This window comes from Salmo salar, chromosome 02, assembly GCF_965601325.2.
Source record: "Salmo salar chromosome 02, fSalSal1, whole genome shotgun sequence".
In the NCBI taxonomy this organism is placed as follows: Eukaryota; Metazoa; Chordata; class Actinopteri; order Salmoniformes; family Salmonidae; genus Salmo; species Salmo salar.
The window spans coordinates 92,882,497-92,901,470 of record NC_138292.1 but is presented as its reverse complement, the minus strand read 5'-3'; the positions used below and the strand labels follow the sequence as shown (position 1 = coordinate 92,901,470).

The window sequence follows — 18,974 nt, the reverse complement described above, 5'->3', positions numbered from 1 at the left end:
ATTTTTGAAACGTAAGCTTAACTTTCTGAACATTCGAGACGTGTAGTCCACTTGTCATTCCAATCTCCTTTGCATTAGCGTAGCCTCTTCTGTAGCTTATCAACACCGCATGGCCGCTGCCACTCTAACCTGGTGGTCCCAGCGCACGACCCACGTGGAGTTCCAGGTCTCCGGCAGCCTCTGGAACTGCCGGTCTGCGGCCAACAAGGCTGAGTTCATCTCAGCCTATGCTACCCTCCAGTCCCTCGACTTCCTGGCGCTGACGGAAACATGGATTACCACAGATAACACTGCTACTCCTACTGCTCTCTCCTCGTCTGCCCACGTGTTCTCGCATACCCCGAGAGCATCTGGCCAGCGGGGTGGTGGCACTGGAATCCTCATCTCTCCCAAGTGGACATTCTCTCTTTCTCCCCTGACCCATCTGTCTATCTCCTCATTTGAATTCCATGCTGTCACAGTTACCAGCCCTTTCAAGCTTAACATCCTTATCATTTATCGCCCTCCAGGTTCCCTTGGAGAGTTCATCAATGAGCTTCACGCCTTGATAAGTTCCTTTCCTGAGGATGGCTCACCTCTCACAGTTCTGGGTGACTTTAACCTCCCCACGTCTACCTTTGACTCATTCCTCTCTGCCTCCTTCTTTCCACTCCTCTCCTCTTTTGACCTCACCCTCTCACCTTCCCCCCCTACTCACAAGGCAGGCAATACGCTTGACCTCATCTTTACTAGATGCTGTTCTTCCACTAATCTCATTGCAACTCCCCTCCAAGTCTCCGACCACTACCTTGTATCCTTTTCCCTCTCGCTCTCATCCAACACTTCTCACTCTGCCCCTACTCGGATGGTATTGCGCCGTCCCAACCTTCGCTCTCTCTCTCCCGCTACTCTCCCCTCTTCCATCTTATCATCTCTTCCCTCTGCTCAAACCTTCTCCAACCTATCTCTTGATTCTGCCTCCTCAACCCTCCTCTCCTCCCTTTCTGCATCCTTTGATTTTCTCTGTCCCCTATCCTCCAGGCCGGCTCGGTCCTCCCCTCCTGCTCCGTGGCTCGACGACTCAATGCGAGCTCACAGAACAGGGCTCTGGGCAGCCGAGCGGAAATGGAGGAAAACTCGCCTGGCATCCTTTCACTCCCTCTCTACATTTTCCTCTTCTGTCTCTGCTGCTAAAGCCACTTTCTACCACTCTAAATTCCAAGCAAGCTCTAACCCTAGGAAGCTCTTTGCCACCTTCTCCTCCCTCCTGAATCCTCCTCCCCCTCCCCCGTCTCTGCGGATGACTTCGTCAACCATTTTGAAAAGAAGGTTGACGACATCCGATCATCGTTTGCTAAGTCAAACGACACCGCTGGTCCTGCTCACACTGCCCTACCCTGTGCTTTGACCTCTTTCTCCCCTCTCTCTCCAGATGAAATCTCGCGTCTTGTGACGGCCGGCCGCCCAACAACCTGCCCACTTGACCCTATCCCCTCCTCTCTTCTCCAGACCATTTCCGGAGACCTTCTCCCTTACCTCACCTCGCTCATCAACTCATCCTTGACCGCTGGCTACGTCCCTTCCGTCTTCAAGAGAGCGAGAGTTGCACCCCTTCTGAAAAAACCTACACTCGATCCCTCCGATGTCAACAACTACAGACCAGTATCCCTTCTTTCTTTTCTCTCCAAAACTCTTGAACGTGCCGTCCTTGGCCAGCTCTCCTGCTATCTCTCTCAGAATGACCTTGATCCAAATCAGTCAGGTTTCAAGACTGGTCATTCAACTGAGACTGCTCTTCTCTGTGTCACGGAGGCTCTCCGCACTGCTAAAGCTAACTCTCTCTCCTCTGCTCTCATCCTTCTAGACCTATCTGCTGCCTTTGATACTGTGAACCATCAGATCCTCCTCTCCACCCTCTCCGAGTTGGGCATCTCCGGCGCGGCCCACGCTTGGATTGCGTCCTACCTGACAGGTCGCTCCTACCAGGTGGCGTGGCGAGAATCTGTCTCCGCACCACGTGCTCTCACCACTGGTGTCCCCCAGGGCTCTGTTCTAGGCCCTCTCCTATTCTCGCTATACACCAAGTCACTTGGCTCTGTCATATCCTCACATGGTCTCTCCTATCATTGCTATGCAGATGACACACAATTAATCTTCTCCTTTCCCCCTTCTGATAACCAGGTGGCGAATCGCATCTCTGGCAGACATATCAGTGTGGATGACGGATCACCACCTCAAGCTGAACCTCGGCAAGACGGAGCTGCTCTTCCTCCCGGGGAAGGACTGCCCGTTCCATGATCTCGCCATCACGGTTGACAACTCCCTTGTGTCCTCCTCCCAGAGTGCTAAGAACCTTGGCGTGACCCTGGACAACACCCTGTCGTTCTCCACTAACATCAAGGCGGTGACCCGATCCTGTAGGTTCATGCTCTACAACATTCGCAGAGTACGACCCTGCCTCACACAGGAAGCGGCGCAGGTCCTAATCCAGGCACTTGTCATCTCTCGTCTGGATTACTGCAACTCGCTGTTGGCTGGGCTCCCTGCCTGTGCCATTAAACCCCTACAACTCATCCAGAACGCCGCAGCCCGTCTGGTGTTCAACCTTCCCAAGTTCTCTCACGTCACCCCGCTCCTCCGCTCTCTCCACTGGCTTCCAGTTGAAGCTCGCATCCGCTACAAGACCATGGTGCTTGCCTACGGAGGAGCTGTGAGGGGAACGGCACCTCCGTACCTTCAGGCTCTGATCAGGCCCTACACCCAAACAAGGGCACTGCGTTCATCCACCTCTGGCCTGCTCGCCTCCCTACCTCTGAGGAAGCACAGTTCCCGCTCAGCTCAGTCAAAACTGTTCGCTGCTCTGGCACCCCAATGGTGGAACAAGCTCCCTCACGACGCCAGGACAGCGGAGTCAATCACCACCTTCCGGAGACACCTGAACACCCACCTCTTTAAGGAATACCTGGGATAGGATAAAGTAATCCTTCTACCCCCCCTTAAAAGATTTAGATGCACTATTGTAAAGTGGTTGTTCCACTGGATATCATAAGGTGAATGCACCAATTTGTAAGTCGCTCTGGATAAGAGCGTCTGCAAAATGACTTAAATGTAAATGTAATATGTTCCATCATCCATGTTTATTTACATTAGGGCAATTGTCCACTGATATTGGTGTAATTTCTCACCCCATTTGGCTGTATGAGAGTTAATTTCCCCTCAGGCACACACATTTGTTCTTTGATAATATGAAGGTAATTTGTGTGAAATGTACTTTTCACCCCATCTCTATACATTGCTGATGCATATTCAGTGGCCTGACTGCATCCAGACTATGTCAAAGGCCCATCCTGGTAGATCTGAACCTAATTCAGTTTGGAGTGATCGGATGACAGAAGTCACATTTAGGTGCCAGGTGTAACTGAGGCCATAGATGCTCCATATCCATTACTTTGAGTGTTTTATATAATATAACTAAATGTGTTTCTGTGTTGCAGTCAAGAAATGGAACAGCAAGGCCACAGAACATGACATAATCAGAGCTGTGGGAGACCACCTCAAGCCCCTGGTAGAGCCGGGGGTGGTGTTTACCACTCCACCACGCCTTCAGCAGGCTGGAAAAGTGGGATTGATACGGTTTTTCATACTAAGAGGGACCAAGAGTCTGTTGATTGGTCAGTCATTGGGTTAATTTGTTGAAATCAAATCAAGCTTTATTTATACAGCACATTTCAGACATGGATGCAACACAATGGCTTCACAGGAAAAAACAAATAAAAGACAATGAAAATAAACTAATATTTAGTACACAACAAACAAGACTAACGAGCATTCTAAGGAAATGCCATTGATTAAAATATTCATTGGATGCATCATCCAACCCAAAATATAAGTGTGTTCTTTAGGAGGGTCTCTGATAGACACTATGGGGCTGTCCACTGAAAGTTGACTAGTAACAACAACTGGGACATAAAAAACACCCACCAAATCTGCCCAAGAAGAGGCAAACAAAAGAAAAACCCACACCAAACTTAAAGACAGGAAGCAAACCAAAAAGGTGGAGCAACTAAAGGTGTTGACTCTCCACATGTATCAAGACAACTGGAGCACTGGGCCAGACACTCTTAAATAGAACCTGGACCAGCTCAGGTGAAACACCTTCCCACTAACGAGATGGACAAGCCAGCACAGGTGTAACACATACTGACTAACGAGGTGACACCTATCAGTGCGTCCTACGAGCTAACGGGCTAGACGTGCTAACGAGCTAGACGGGCTAACGAGCTATACTTGCTAAAGTCCAACCTCAAAACACATATGGAAAAACCAAAGCCTGTAACAACAAATAAATCCTATATTTTTGCAGGACAAGTTTGCTCACCACCAACAGAAAACAACTTCCATTTCACATTATAATCAACTACAATGCTTCACCTTCTAGAATATAAACATGGTGTCTACTGGCTGTCAACAATTTTCCCCCACTAGCTTCTAGAACTCTAGTCTTCCAAAAACTCATTAGCTTCTAGAACTCTCGTCTTCCTAAAACTCACTAGCTTCTAGAACTCTCGTCTCCTTGGAACGAGTCCAAACAAAACGAATCTCCAATACAGGAAAAACATGCAGTCATAATAAATTGTGATCCATGGCAACACACTGGCTAAACGCAAAACACAAATCTTTTTGACTGCCCACCCTTGAGACAATCAGCAACCAAGTTGTCCTTACTATGGACATGTCTGATTTCAAGAGGAAACTCCTGCAATATCCATAGTAACTTTCCACCTCACTGCAGAGCTTCTCTCTCTTTTCAGGGTTCACTCGAGAGGCATGTTGTTGGATCGGGGCCAGGTCCCCAATGTCATGCTCTAGTACATCTGAGAATGAACCCTTATATTCTAAAAGCAGGGCGACAATGTCAATATAATTGTACCCAAAAAGTGTCAGTTGGTTGCATAAATAATTATGATTACTAAATATTTCATGAATTGTTAACATGAAATATCAAAACCAAATGTACACCCCTTTGTTAATATGTATTGGCAATAATTCACTTAATGGTGAGGCATGGAATAATAAAACATGTATTTTTTGTCAGGCTGGATGTTTGAAATATGAGGTGATTTGAGACCTGCTTCTTCAGTAGTGGAATAAAGACAATTAGCACTTGGATGTTGTAAAGAAATGCTGGAGTGATGTAGGATTGTTAATAAAATGGATTATAGACCGATTTATTATACTGGGTCCATGTGTATAGGCTGCAAGTACGTTGAAATTAAGTTGTTTTCAAGCCATTTAAAAAAACGACCAGAAAAACATCTCAATTTTCACTTTCAACCGAATGTATATTGGTCTTATTTAGTCTTATTTTCAACATCTTTTCAATTACATTTTGCTAAGTGGGATATTTCATTGATATCATGAAACAACTCCTTCATGTATGTATTTTCTGATGTTTGATCAGAGAATCTCTTGTCACATTGATCACAGCTACAAAATTTGTCCACCTGTGTGTGCTCTCTGGTGTACAGTCAGATAGCCAGATGTACTAAAACTCTTCCCACATTGACCACAGCTATAAGGTTTCTCTCCTGTGTGTGTTCTCTGGTGCATTGTCAGATTGACCAAAACTCTTCCCACATTGACCACAGCTATAAGATTTCTCTCCTGTGTGTGTTCTATGGTGTACAATTAGATGGCTAGATGTAACAAAACTCTTCCCACATTGATCACAGCTAAAAGTTCTCTCTCTTGTGTGTGTTCTCTGGTGTACAATTAGAGAGCCAGATGTAGTACATCTCTTCCCACATTGATTACAGCTGTAAGGTTTCTCTCCTGTGTGTATTCTCTGGTGCACTATCAGGCTGTCTGGTTGAGTAAAACTCTTCCCACATTGACTACAGCTATAAGATTTCTCTCCTGTGTGTATTCTCTGGTGCACTATCAAGGAGTTTGACACAGTACATTTCTTCCCACATTCATCACAGCCAAACGGTTTCTCTCCTGTGTGTGTTCTCAGGTGTACAATTCGATGGCTAGATGTAGTAAAACTCTTCCCACATTGATAACAGCTATACGATTTCTCTCCTGTATGTATTCTCTGGTGCACTATCAGGCTGTCTGGTTGAGTAAAACTCTTCCCACATTGATCACAGACATAAGGTTTCTCTCCTGTGTGTGTTCTCTGGTGTGATTTCAGGCTGCCTGACTCAGTACAACTCTTCCCACATTGATCACAGACAAAAGATTTCTCTCCTGTGTGAATTCTCAGGTGTACTTTCAGTGCATCTGCTCGAGTAACTCTTCCCACAATCAAAACAGTGGTGAGCTTTCTCTCCTGTGTGTACTCGCTGGTGTATTTTAAGTTATGATGTAGATTTGCAGTAAGATTTCTTCCCTGTGGGTCTCTGCTGGTGTTTCTTGTGGAGTTCTGATCTGGAGAGACTCTTCTCTGCCTCGTCAGCATCATGATGTTGTTGAGGGTCCCCAGAGGATCCACGATAGTCCCATATCTCTCCTGTGTGGATGACAAAGTCAGACAGATGATTAAAGGTCCACAACAGCAGAAATCCACTGTTTTTTTTTAGGTAAAAGGTGATGCGCAGAGCATACCCATGAAGTTCTACAACAATTGACATCTGTTCAATTTGACAATTAAGACAGTCAAGTTAGCAACAATAGTCATATTTCATCTTGTTTTCACATTAGTGGGAAGTAGAAATAAGTTATTAAAGTTGTTGAAATCCTAAGCAGTGTGCCAGACGACTTTTGGTCTCCAATATTGGCCCCTTTCTGTGTTCGTTAAAATTGCGGCACGAGGTCAAAGCACACACAATTTGATTGCAGAAACTCCTCACTGCTAATGAGGAAACCGGTAGTTATGGATGTAGTATATCTGGTAATTAGGAAACCACTAGTTATGGCTGTAGTATATCTGGTAATGAGGAAACCACTAGTTATGGATGTAGTATATCTGGTAATGAGGAAACCACTAGTTATGGATGTAGTATATCTGGTAATGAGGAAACCATTAGTTATGGCTGTAGTATATCTGGTAATGAGGAAACCACTAGTTATGGATGTAGTATATCTGGTAATGAGGAAACCACTAGTTATGGATGTAGTATATCTGGTAGTGAGGAAACCACTAGTTATGGATGTAGTATATCTGGTAATGAGGAAACCACTAGTTATGGATGTAGTATATCTGGTAATGAGGAAACCACTAGTTATGGATGTAGTATATTTGGTAATGAGGAAACCACTAGTTATGGGTGTAGTATATCTGGTAATGAGGAAACCACTAGTTATGGATGTAGTATATCTGGTAATGAGGAAACCACTAGTTATGGATGTAGTATATCTGCCTGGAGCAAAAAAATAGTGCGCAAAGATTTTTGATTTTCACAATGTATTCTGAATATTACAGCACAAGATCAGGAGTGCTACTCAAGGAAACTCACATTAAGTTCTGTGTCTATTCACTAATTCACCACTGTGGGGGAAAACTCAGGGGAGTTCTCATAGGTTGACAGCAAAAATAGCCTCCATTTGCAGGTTGCTTATGAGTGCATTTCACACTACTTTTGGATTATAATTGTAAGGCTCGCTTGAATCTCCTGCTTAATATGTTTGTGTTATAGTTGCAAATCAACTGCTTTATACTTAAAAAACACTTCAACCAGTAAAATGCTCCTTGGCTAGCTTTTCCATCAGCCTGACAATGAGGGTTTGTACACTAAGTGTTTAACAAACAATAACATAGTAGAGGTCGACCGATTATGATTTTTCAACGCCGATACCGATTATTGGATGACCCCCCCCCCCCAAAAAAAACATACCGATTAAATCGGCCGATTTTAAATATATATATTTGTAATAATGACAATTACAACAATACTGAATGAACACGTTTATTTTAACTTAATATAATACATCAATAAAATCAATTTAGTCTCAAATAAATAATGAAACATGTTCCATTTGGTTTAAATAAATAATGAAACATGTTCCATTTGGTTTAAATAAATAATGAAACATGTTCCATTGGTTTAAATAATGCAAAAACACAGTGTTGGAGAAGAAAGTAAAAGTGCAATATGTGCCATGTAAGAAAGCTAACGTTTAAGTTCCTTGCTCAGAACATGAGAACATATGAAAGCTAGTGGTTCCTTTTAACATGAGTCTTCAATATTCCCAGTTAAGAAGTTTTAGGTTGCAGTTATTATAGGAATTATAGGACTATTTCTCTCTATTTCATATACCTTTGACTATTGGATGTTCTTATAGGCACTTTAGTATTGCCAGCCTAATCTTGGGAGTTGACAGGCTTGAAGTCATAAACAGAGCTGTGCTTCAAGCATTGCGAAGAGCTGCTGGCAAACGCAGGAAAGTGCTGTTTGAATGAATGTTTGAATGAATGCTTACGAGCCTGCTGCTGCCTACCACCACTCAGTCACAGCTCAGTCAGACTGCTCTATCAAATATCAAATCATAGACTTAATTATAATATAATAAACACAGAAATACGAGCCTTAGGTCATATTCAATTTAATATCACTCTTCACCGAGCCAGGAACAGGCGGGGCCAAACAGGTGTTGTACCTCGTTTCTCTCCTTCAGGGAACAGTAATTATAGTCAAATTTACACTCCCTTTCAGTCGGTCAACTTCGGTACAACATACTATAGGGAAATACAATCATTCCCCATGCCGACCCAAACCGATACTAAATGAAACGGCCCCTGGCAGACCACCCAGACCTGACCCCGCAAGATGCGTCAGTTTTGTCGATTTATTAATTGTCTTTTGTTTGAAACACTCCCGTCAATGTTGAGTAAGAACGCACACCTGATTACACATATAGAAGTAGGACTAGTCTACCTGGCCTGTGTGCAAATGTAGGCCTATAAATGTGCCCATTTGGGGATTTCTGATAGTATTTCTGATTGTCTTAATGCACCACCACTACTGAGTTGGAGCTTCTCAAAGTAATTTTTTCTTCACATCAAAAAGCAAGTAAACAAAGTCTAATCAAAATCAATTGCAAATGACAATAGTTCCTCAAAGTATTTAAAAAAATATATTTCCAGCTCTCACCCTTTCGATAACCACTCAGAATAAAAGGGAAAAATGTAATGCTCTGATCCAGTGGAAATGTCATAAAATACCTGATTACTTCTTATCCTTTGCACAAATATCCTACAGCTGTGTCTGTCCAGAACTCACTGGCCGGGAAACTCTGAGGGCCCAGAATATTTTATACAATGTTGCAAGCTTGCTATCACAAGTTTAGGAGGACCCAGTAGAGAGTTGATATGTTTTAAGCTCGTTGTAGACAGGCCATGTGCAGCAAATGTGATTTCTAGGATATTTATTACCTGCAGGCTGCAATGTTTTTATTTGTTGGTTTTATGTAGGCTATTTTTACATAGTTGGCAATGGCAGTAAAAATTCCTTTTAGATTTGTATAATTTTCTTTTAGATTTAGATAGAATGTAGATTAATCACAGACAATGATTTTAAAATCTTCCATGAAAATGTGCATATGAAAATCCTAACTGGCACCAGATCAGTAGAAATGGTCAGATAAATTGCCACTCGAAATGGAAAAGTTTCGAGTCATCCCTCGAGTCATTTGTGTGTCTTAATTATTTGGTCAAACAGCGTGCTTAAAGCATCAGACCAGTTCAGTACATATAGTTGATTTTATTGAAACACATGGGTTGTGTCTATATATGGAAAAATACACATAACCAATCGATTGGTAGAAATAACAGACGACTCTTGGTTGACCAAGATTTATTAGAGGTGGGGACAGCACTAGAATATAATTTTGGGGCCCCTGAGTGGTGCAGCGGTCTAAAACACTGTATCTCAGTGCTTGAGGCGTCACTACAGACACCCTGGTTCGAGTCCAGGCTGTGTCACAACTGGCCGTGATTGGGAGTTACAGTGAGGGAAAAAAGTATTTGATCCCCTGCTGATTTTGTACATTTGCCCACTGACAAAGAAATGATCAGTCTATAATTTTAATGGTAGGTTTATTTGAACAGTGAGAGACAGAATAACAACAAAAAAATCCAGAAAAACACATGTCAAAAATGTTATAAATTGATTTGCATTCACTGTTTGGGGCATCGCGACTGGTTACCTAATTTGATGTGATATGAAAGTATTGTGTGAAATTATTTTGATGTATAAGTATTTGAAATAACTTTGATGTGATATAAAAGTATTATTTGAAATAATTTTGATGTGAAAGTATTTGAAATAATTGATGTGATATGAAAGTATTATTTGAAATAATTTTGATGTGATATTTAAGTATTGTGTGAAATGATTTGACGTTATATGAAAGTACAGCAATTTATGTTTCTAGAAACGTATCGCAATTGAGAATCGATTCACATTTAGATGGAATATTTGACTATTTTAGCTGCCAGAGCCAGTCTACCTCTGAAAATAACATACAGTCCTTGGACCTTGAGGAGTAACGGGGGCAGCAATCAGCAGTAGAAACAATAACAAAGTGTACTCCCTGCCCGTTTCGGTAAAAAGCTGAGGGATGGGGCTGGAGAAATGTAACCATCCATGATATCAACATTATAGTTTTAACCATGTTTTGAGGATATACAGTGTTTGTTTATATTTACTGACAAACATTGGAGTAAAAGAAGCCTATATTTTGGGTTCTGATGGGGTATGACAGTTGAACTAAGCTCATGAGGCATTTATAAGTAAATTCTTCAAGAAACAGATGGGTACATATCATTAATGTATAAGTCCCAAAATGGATGTAACAACTGCTGATTGCCCCTTTAAGAGAACATCTTGGGCTAATCTAATAGGAGATATTGAGGACTACAGTATTTCAGGCATTGTCATTGGATGCATTTGATCAATTGTTAACGTGTTGTTGATGTTCCACTCTTGATGTTCTACACGTTACAGTGTAGCTTCAGCCATTCCTACAGAACAACATTAAAGTGTAGAACCCCTTTACTGCATATTGGTTCAACGACTGCAGAGACGGTACTTACTGGTGTTAAACATATCTCCAACCTCCTCTTCTTCCTCCAATGTGACAGTCATCCCCCCTCTTCCTCTTTCACTCCATAAACTGCATCCTCCTCTTTCTCTTCCTCCTCTTCTTTTACTGTAACATCCTCCTCTTTCACTCTGAACGCGTCTTCCTCTTCTTTCACTGTAACGTCTTTCTCTTCTTCTTTCACGGTAACAGCCTCACCCTCTACTCGTTTTTGTATTGTAACATCTTTCTCTTCCTCCTCCTCTTTCACAAGAGCTTCTTTCTCCGTCCAGCAGACCTCCTCTTCTTTAACAGGAGGAGAGTAGCTTAGTGAACTCATGGTCAGGGATGTTAGCTAGCTAGCATTAGTGACTAGCCTAGTTCTAAGCTAACTTAGCAAACCAGCTAGCTGACAAACAACGTAAATATATAATTAAATGGGCCAACAAGTACATACGACAGAAGTGTGTTTAATACACAGCGACTAATATACACCAAAACAGTGTAAAGAGCGTGAATGTTGTAGCTATGTTTGCTAGAAAGCTACCGAGGTGTCTGACTAGCTGTTGTTGTTGAAGGAGCGTCCCGTCCACTAGATTATACGTCACACTGGCAGCATCGCCTGAACCTAAAAGACGCACATCGCCATCTGCTGACTGGAGTGGGCAACGCAGTTGAGGAACCAAACGTTTATTTTTCATTTATTTCATAAATGTTTATTATTATATTAAGTCGTTAAAAGAGAAGCATGTGTTGATTGATTCGTTTTTAATGAGTGAGAAATTAAAACAAACTTTACACCCACTACATATTTGCATTGAACCATACTTCTGACATGGATCATTTTGACCCCAGAGGCATATCTTTTATCATAGCCAAAATGTATTTTATTCAATTCTTCCAATTTTTCATGACTTTGTCAATCAACTGGTTGTTAATACATCTAAATCATGGTTTAGTGTTTCTGTATCAATATGGACTCAAATTCAAATCCTTTGGAGTCATTTTGACCCCAGACAAAAGCACCTTTGATAAATAGGACGGTTATTTCAAATCAAAATCACATTTTATTGGTTACATCACGTGGTAAGCAGATATTATTGTGGGTGTAGTGAAATGCTTGTGTTTCTAGCTCCGACAGTGCAGTAATATCTAACAAGTAATATCTAACAATTTCACAACATATACCCAATACACACAAATCTAAGAATTTGAATCTAGGTTTCTCTGTAGACATGATCAATCCCACCAGAGGGTGGAGGGGCACCTGTATCAGTGGTTTTGACCAGATAGACACCTGCAGACACACAGTATAGTGCCTCCCATATACTCTCCTAAGATTGGACTTTTCTATGCCACGTATCACATGACTGTGTACAAAACTGCTAATGCGGCGGCAGGGTAGCCTAGTGATTAGAGCGTTGGACTAGTAACCAAAAGGTTGCAAGTTCAAATCCCCGAGCTGACGAGGTACAAATCAGTTGTTCTGCCCCTGAACAAGGCAGTTAACCCACTGTTCATAGGCCGTCAATGAAAATAAGAATTTGTTCTTAACTAACTTGCCTAGTTAAATAAAGGTTAACATTTTTTGTTGTTGAAAACGCTACACAATCCCAAAGCAGGTTTTTAGACATTTTTACAAATGTACTTAAGTATTCAGACCCTTTGCTATGAGACTCGAAATTGAGTTCAGATGCATCCTGATTCCATTTATCATCCTTGAGATGTTTCTACAACTTGATTGGAGTCCACCTCTGGTAAATTAAATTGGTTGGACATGATTTAGAAAGGCACACACCTCTCTATATAAGGTTCACAGTGCATGTCAGAGCAAAAACCAAGCCATGATGTCAAAAGAATTGTCCATAGAGCTCTGAGACATTATTGTGTCAAGGCACAGATCTGGGGAAAGGTACCAAAAAATGTCTGCAAGAACACAGTGGCCTCCATCATTCTGAAATGGAAGAAGTTTGGAACCACCAAGACTCTTCCCAGAGCTGGCTGCCTGGCCAAACTGAGCAATCGGGGGAGAAGTGCCTTGGTCAGGGAGGTGACCAAGAATCCGATGGTCACTCTGACAGAGCTCCAGAGTTCCTCTGTGGAGATGGGAGAACCTTCCAGAAGGACCATCATCTCTGCAGCACTCCACCAATCAGGCCTTTATGGTAGAGAGGCCAGACGGAAGCTACTCCTCAGTAAAAGGCATATGACAGCCCACTTGGAGTTTGCCAAAAGGCACCTAAAGGACTCTCAGACCATGAGAAACAAGATTCTCTGGTCTGATTAAACTAAGATTGAACTCTTTGGCCTGAATGCCAAGTGTCACGTCTGGAGGAAAATTTGCACCATCCCTACGGTGAAGCATGGTGGTGGCAGCATCATGCTGTGGGGATGTGTTTCAGCAGCAGTGCAAATTGTCCACTGATATTGGTATAACTTTTCACCTGTTTTGGCTGTATGAAAGTTAATTTCCCCTCAGACACACACATTTGTTCTTTGATATAATGAAGGTCATTTGTGTAGAATGTACTTTTCCCCACCTCTTTATTTTTTTTCAAGAGAAAAACTGCTGATGCACATTTCGAAATTACACCTTGTCTATTCTTCTATTCTAACTCTCAACAGTAAGTTTAGACCCCGACTGATTTAAAAAAAAAATATATATATATATATATATATATATATATATTATTATTATTTATTACAAACAACACAAGGAAGGGGTAACATTAAAGTATTAGAACATGAAGGACAAACAATACAGCATCAAGACACTATCAAACATGTATCAGTCTGTCCACAACAGAGCCATCCTTATGTGTGAGGGTGCGTGTGCATGATAGTGATATAAAATATATGTCATAGTTTCCTTTTTCATGATCACAATCTAGTGAAACCCGAACACTCCAAGATCCCCCCCACAGTTCCCCAATAGCTGTCCCTCAACCCTCCATGATCCCCCCCACAGTTCCCCAATAGCTGTCCCTCAACCCTCCAAGATCCCCCCCACAGTTCCCCAATAGCTGTCCCTCAATCCTCCAAGATCCCCCCCACAGTTCCCCAATAGCTTTCCCTCAACCCTGCAAGATCCCCCCCACAGTTCCCCAATAGCTGTCCCTCAACCCTCTAAGATCCCCCCCACAGTTCCCCAATAGCTGTCCCTCAACCCTCCAAGATCCCCCCACAGTTCCCCAATAGCTGTCCCTCAACCATTCGAGACCCCTCACACAGTCCCCCCTAATAAAAAAAAGACAATTAACTCCATTCCCCACCTCCAAGAACCCTCCCAATGCACCAACAACCAAGAGAATGAACTAAAGAGAAAAAAGGAAAAGACAGAAGAAAACAGCAAACAACAATGCAAAAAAATTATAAAACAAAATAATATATTTAAAACAAAGGACATCAAGGACAACTAAAATCATAACAGCAATGACAACTGTATATGTTTTTGTGCATGTCTGGCACTATTACATGTATGTGTGTGTTCTTGTATGTGTTTGTTTGAATGAGAGTGTGTGAATATGCATGTGTTCCAACACCTGCACGGCATCAGCCTCAGGCAAACCGGCATTAGTTGTAAAAACACTGCCACTTAGTGTCATTCAAATGTACTTTTTATTATGTTTGATTTTTATCTTTTGACCATCTCCTATCATCTACCATGAGGTAGTCACCTGGAATGCATTTCAATTTACAGGTGTGCCTTGTTAAATGTTAATTTGTGGAATTTCTTTCTTTCTTAAAACCTCTTACATCTAGACGTTCCGCTAGCGGAACACCTGCTCCAATATCCAAAGATGGGCATTGCGCGAAATACAAAGTCCTCAAAAATCCGAAAACGTCCATTTTTCAAACATATGACTTATTTTACAGCATTTTAAAGATAAGACTCTCCTTTATCTAACCACACTGTCCGATTTCAAAAAGGCTTTACAACGAAAGCAAAACATTAGATTATGTCAGCAGAGTACCCAGCCAGAAATAATCAGACACCCATTTTTCAAGCTAGCATATAATGTCACAAAAACCAAAACCACAGCTAAATGCAGCACTAACCTTTGATGATCTTAATCAGATGACACTCCTAGGACATTATGTTATACAATACATTAATGTTTTGTTCAATCAAGTACATATTTATATCAAAAACCAGCTTTTTACATTAGCATGTGACGTTCAGAACTAGCATTCCCACCGAACACTTCCGGTGAATTTACTAAATTACTCACAATAAACATTCACAAAAAAAATACAAATTATTTTAAGAATTATAGATACAGAACTCCTTTATGCAATCGCGGTGTCCGATTTTAAAATAGCTTTTTGGTGAAAGCACATTTTGCAATATTCTGAGTAGATAGCTCGCCATCACAGGCTAGCTATTTTGACACCCACCAAGTTTGGTACTCACCAAACTCAGATTTACTATAAGAAAAATTGGATTACCTTTGCTGTTCTTCGTCAGAATGCACTCCCAGGACTTCTACTTCAATAACAAATGTTGGTTTGGTTCCAAATAATCCATAGTTATATCCAAATAGCGGCGTTTTGTTCGTGCGTTCAAGACACTATCCGAAGGGTAAAGAAGGGTGACGTGCCCGGCTCATTTCGTCACAAAAAAATTCAAAATATTACATTACCGTACTTCGAAGCATGTCAAACGCTGTTTAAAATCAATTTTTACATGATTTTTCTCGTAAAAAAGCGACAATATTCCGACCGGGAGTTGTTGTTTTCGTTCAAAGACTGAAAATGAAAACATGGAGTCGACTCGTGCACGCGCGCCCCAGTCTCATTGTTCTGAGATAGACCACTATCGAAATGCGCTACTGTTTTTCAGCCATGGCCTGCAAAGTCATCATTCAACGTTCTGGCGCCTTCTGAGAGCCTATGGGAGCGTTAGAAAATGTCACGTTACAGCAGAGATCCTCAGTTTTGGATAGAAATGGCAAAGAAGGCCTAGAAATGGTCAGACAGGTTACTTCCTGTACAGAATCTTCTCAGGTTTTGGCCTGCCATTTGAGTTCTGTTATACTCACAGACACCATTCAAACAGTTTTAGAAACTTTGGAGTGTTTTCTATCCAAAGCCAATAATGATATGCATGTTCTAGTTTCTGGGCAGGAGTAATAACCAGATTAAATTGGGTACATTTTTTATCCGGCCGTGAAAATACTGCCCCCTATCCATAAAAAGTTAATGCATTTGAGGCAATCAGTTGTGTTGTGACAATGTAGTGGTGGTATACAGAAGATAGCCCTATTTGTCTATATTATGGCAAGAACAGCTCAAATAAGCAAAAAGAAATGACAGTCCGTCATTACTTTAACACATGAAGGTCAGTCAATACGGAAACTTTCAAAAACTTTGAATGAATCTTCAAGTGCAGTCACAAAAACCATCCATCGCTATGATGAAGCTGGCTCTCATGAGGATTGGCACAGGAAAGGAAGACCCAGAGTTACTTCTGCTGCAGAAGACAAGTTCATTAGAGTTAACTGTGAAGACAACAACCATGCCTATGAGATGGTTTGGGATGAATCGGACCGCAGAGTGAAGGAAATGCAGCCAAAAAATGTTAGAATTTTAAATATAAAATATATTTTGATTGTTTTAACACATTTTTGGTTACTACATGATTCCATATGAGTTACCTCATAGTTGTGTTGTCTTCACTATTATTGTACATTTTTTACATTTACATTTTAGTTATTTAGCAGAAGCTCTTATCCAGAGCAACTTACAGTAGTGAATGCATACATTTCAGGCATTTTTTTTTTGTACTGGCCCCCCGTGGGAATCTAACCCACAACCCTGGTGTTGCACACACCATGCTCTACCAACTGAGCCACAGGGAAGGCCAACTTAGACAACAGTTAAAATAAAGAAAAAACATTGAATTTGTAGGTGTGTCCAAACAATTGACCGGTACTGAATATGCATTGTGGAGGAGAACTGATCCTAGATCTGTACAAAGGCATAACATCTACAGCAGGAACAACTGTCTGTGTTAAAAAGGCCCAGCTGGATTGAATTTAGCTATTTTAAATGACATATTTGAATATCAAATGATTTGTTCTGTTTGTCAATACAAGACAGGGTCTGTGGAGGCTTGGCCTATTAGTGGTAGATTTGGGGGAGAATTTGAGTTGGAATAGTGATAGATTTTTGGAGGGACCCTTGTCACTACAGCCAATCAGTGAGCAGCGTCCCTTCCCCCACACCGTAGGCAGTTCTGTTACTCACAACACTTCCCCTGCTTTCCTCAACAATGGAAAAGCCCACTGAACTAAAGCCTTGCCATATCAGATCTTGTTTTAAAGATTGGGGAATTTTTTACAATTAGGAAATAATATTTCATGTTTTACTCGTACCTCAGCCAGCATTGTGAATGGTTAGCAAATAATATGTCGTGTTTTACTCGTACCTCAGCCAGCATTGTGAATGGTGTCTGATGCAGTGACATACTAGACCATGGCAGTAAATCTAATACTTAGGTGTTTTTAGTCATGCATGAAAGGTCTGGGGTGGTTCTGTGGTTATAAGTTACTGACCTTGGAATACATTTCTGGCCATGCTGGCAGGGTCTGAATCAAACCCAATGTCCACCTGGTACACTGGCAGGGTCTGAATCAAACCCAATGTCCACCTGGTACAGTGGCAGGGTCTGAATCAAACCCAATGTCCACCTGGTACACTGACAGGGTCTGAATTAAACCCAATGTCCACCTGGTACACTGGCAGGCTCTGAATCAAACCCAATGTCCACCTGGTACACTGACAGGGTCTGAATCAACCCAATGTCCACCTGGTACACTGACAGGGTCTGAATCAAACCCAATGTCCACCTGGTACACTGGCAGGCTCTGAATCAAACCCAATGTCCACCTGGTACACTGACAGGGTCTGAATCAAACCCAATGTCCACCTGGTACACTGACAGGGTCTGAATCAACCCAATGTCCACCTGGTACTCTGACAGGGTCTGAATCAACCCAATGTTAAGGGGAGGGAAGATTGGTCAAGAGGGTGATGATTATTGTTGTTCTACTGCCTGATTGTTATGCAACAACACTGTTTACAAAAGCTTTGTTAAATCAGCACAACAGTTTTCAGCTGTGCTAACATAATTGAAAAAGGGTTTTCCAATGATCAATTAGCCTTTTAAAATGATAAACTTGGATTAGCTAACACAACGTGCCATTGGAACACAGGAGTGTTGGTTGCTGATAATGGGCCTATGTAGATATTCCATAAAAAATCTGCCGTTTTCAGCTACAATAGTCATTTACAACATTAACAATGTCTACACTGTATTTCTGATCAATTTAATGTTATTTTAATGGACAATCTTTTTTGATTTTCTTTAAAAAACAAGGACATTTATAAGTGACCCCAAACTTTTGTTACACCATGTAGGAGCAGTATAGACCTAGTCTGTTCATTATGTACATCTACATGATGTATTGTTACACCATGTAGGAGCAGTATAGACCTAGTCTGTTCATTATATACATCTACATGATGTATTGTTACACCATGTAGGAGCAGTATAGACCTAGTCTGTTCATTATATACATCTACATGATGTATTGTTACACCATGTAGGAGCAGTATAGACCTAGTCTGTTCATTATGTACATCTACATGATGTATTGTTACACCATGTAGGAGCAGTATAGACCTAGTCTGTTCATTATATACATCTACATGATGTATTGTTACACCATGTAGGAGCAGTATAGACCTAGTCTGTTCATTATACATTTTTACATTTTAGTCATTTAGCAGACACTCTTATCCAGAGCGACTTACAGTAGTGAATGCATACATTTCATTATAATTATTATTTTTTTAACATTTATTTTGTACTGGACCCTCTCCTACACCACGTAGGAGCAGTATAGACCTAGTCTGTTCATTATATATATCTACATGATGTATTGTTACACCATGTAGCCTTCCCT

At 41.4% G+C, this 18,974-nt stretch overlaps 1 long non-coding RNA gene across 1 annotated transcript; it reads right to left on the bottom strand.

The window, feature by feature from the left end:
• Nucleotides 1-3,663: 3,663 nt before the first annotated feature.
• LOC145863127 (uncharacterized) lies at nucleotides 3,664-11,584 on the bottom strand. Its single transcript, XR_014382452.1, has 2 exons — nucleotides 11,018-11,584; nucleotides 3,664-6,493 (listed from the first exon to the last, which is right to left on the bottom strand). It is a non-coding gene; the product is annotated as an uncharacterized LOC145863127 (long non-coding RNA).
• Between the last annotated feature and the right edge of the window lie 7,390 nt (nucleotides 11,585-18,974).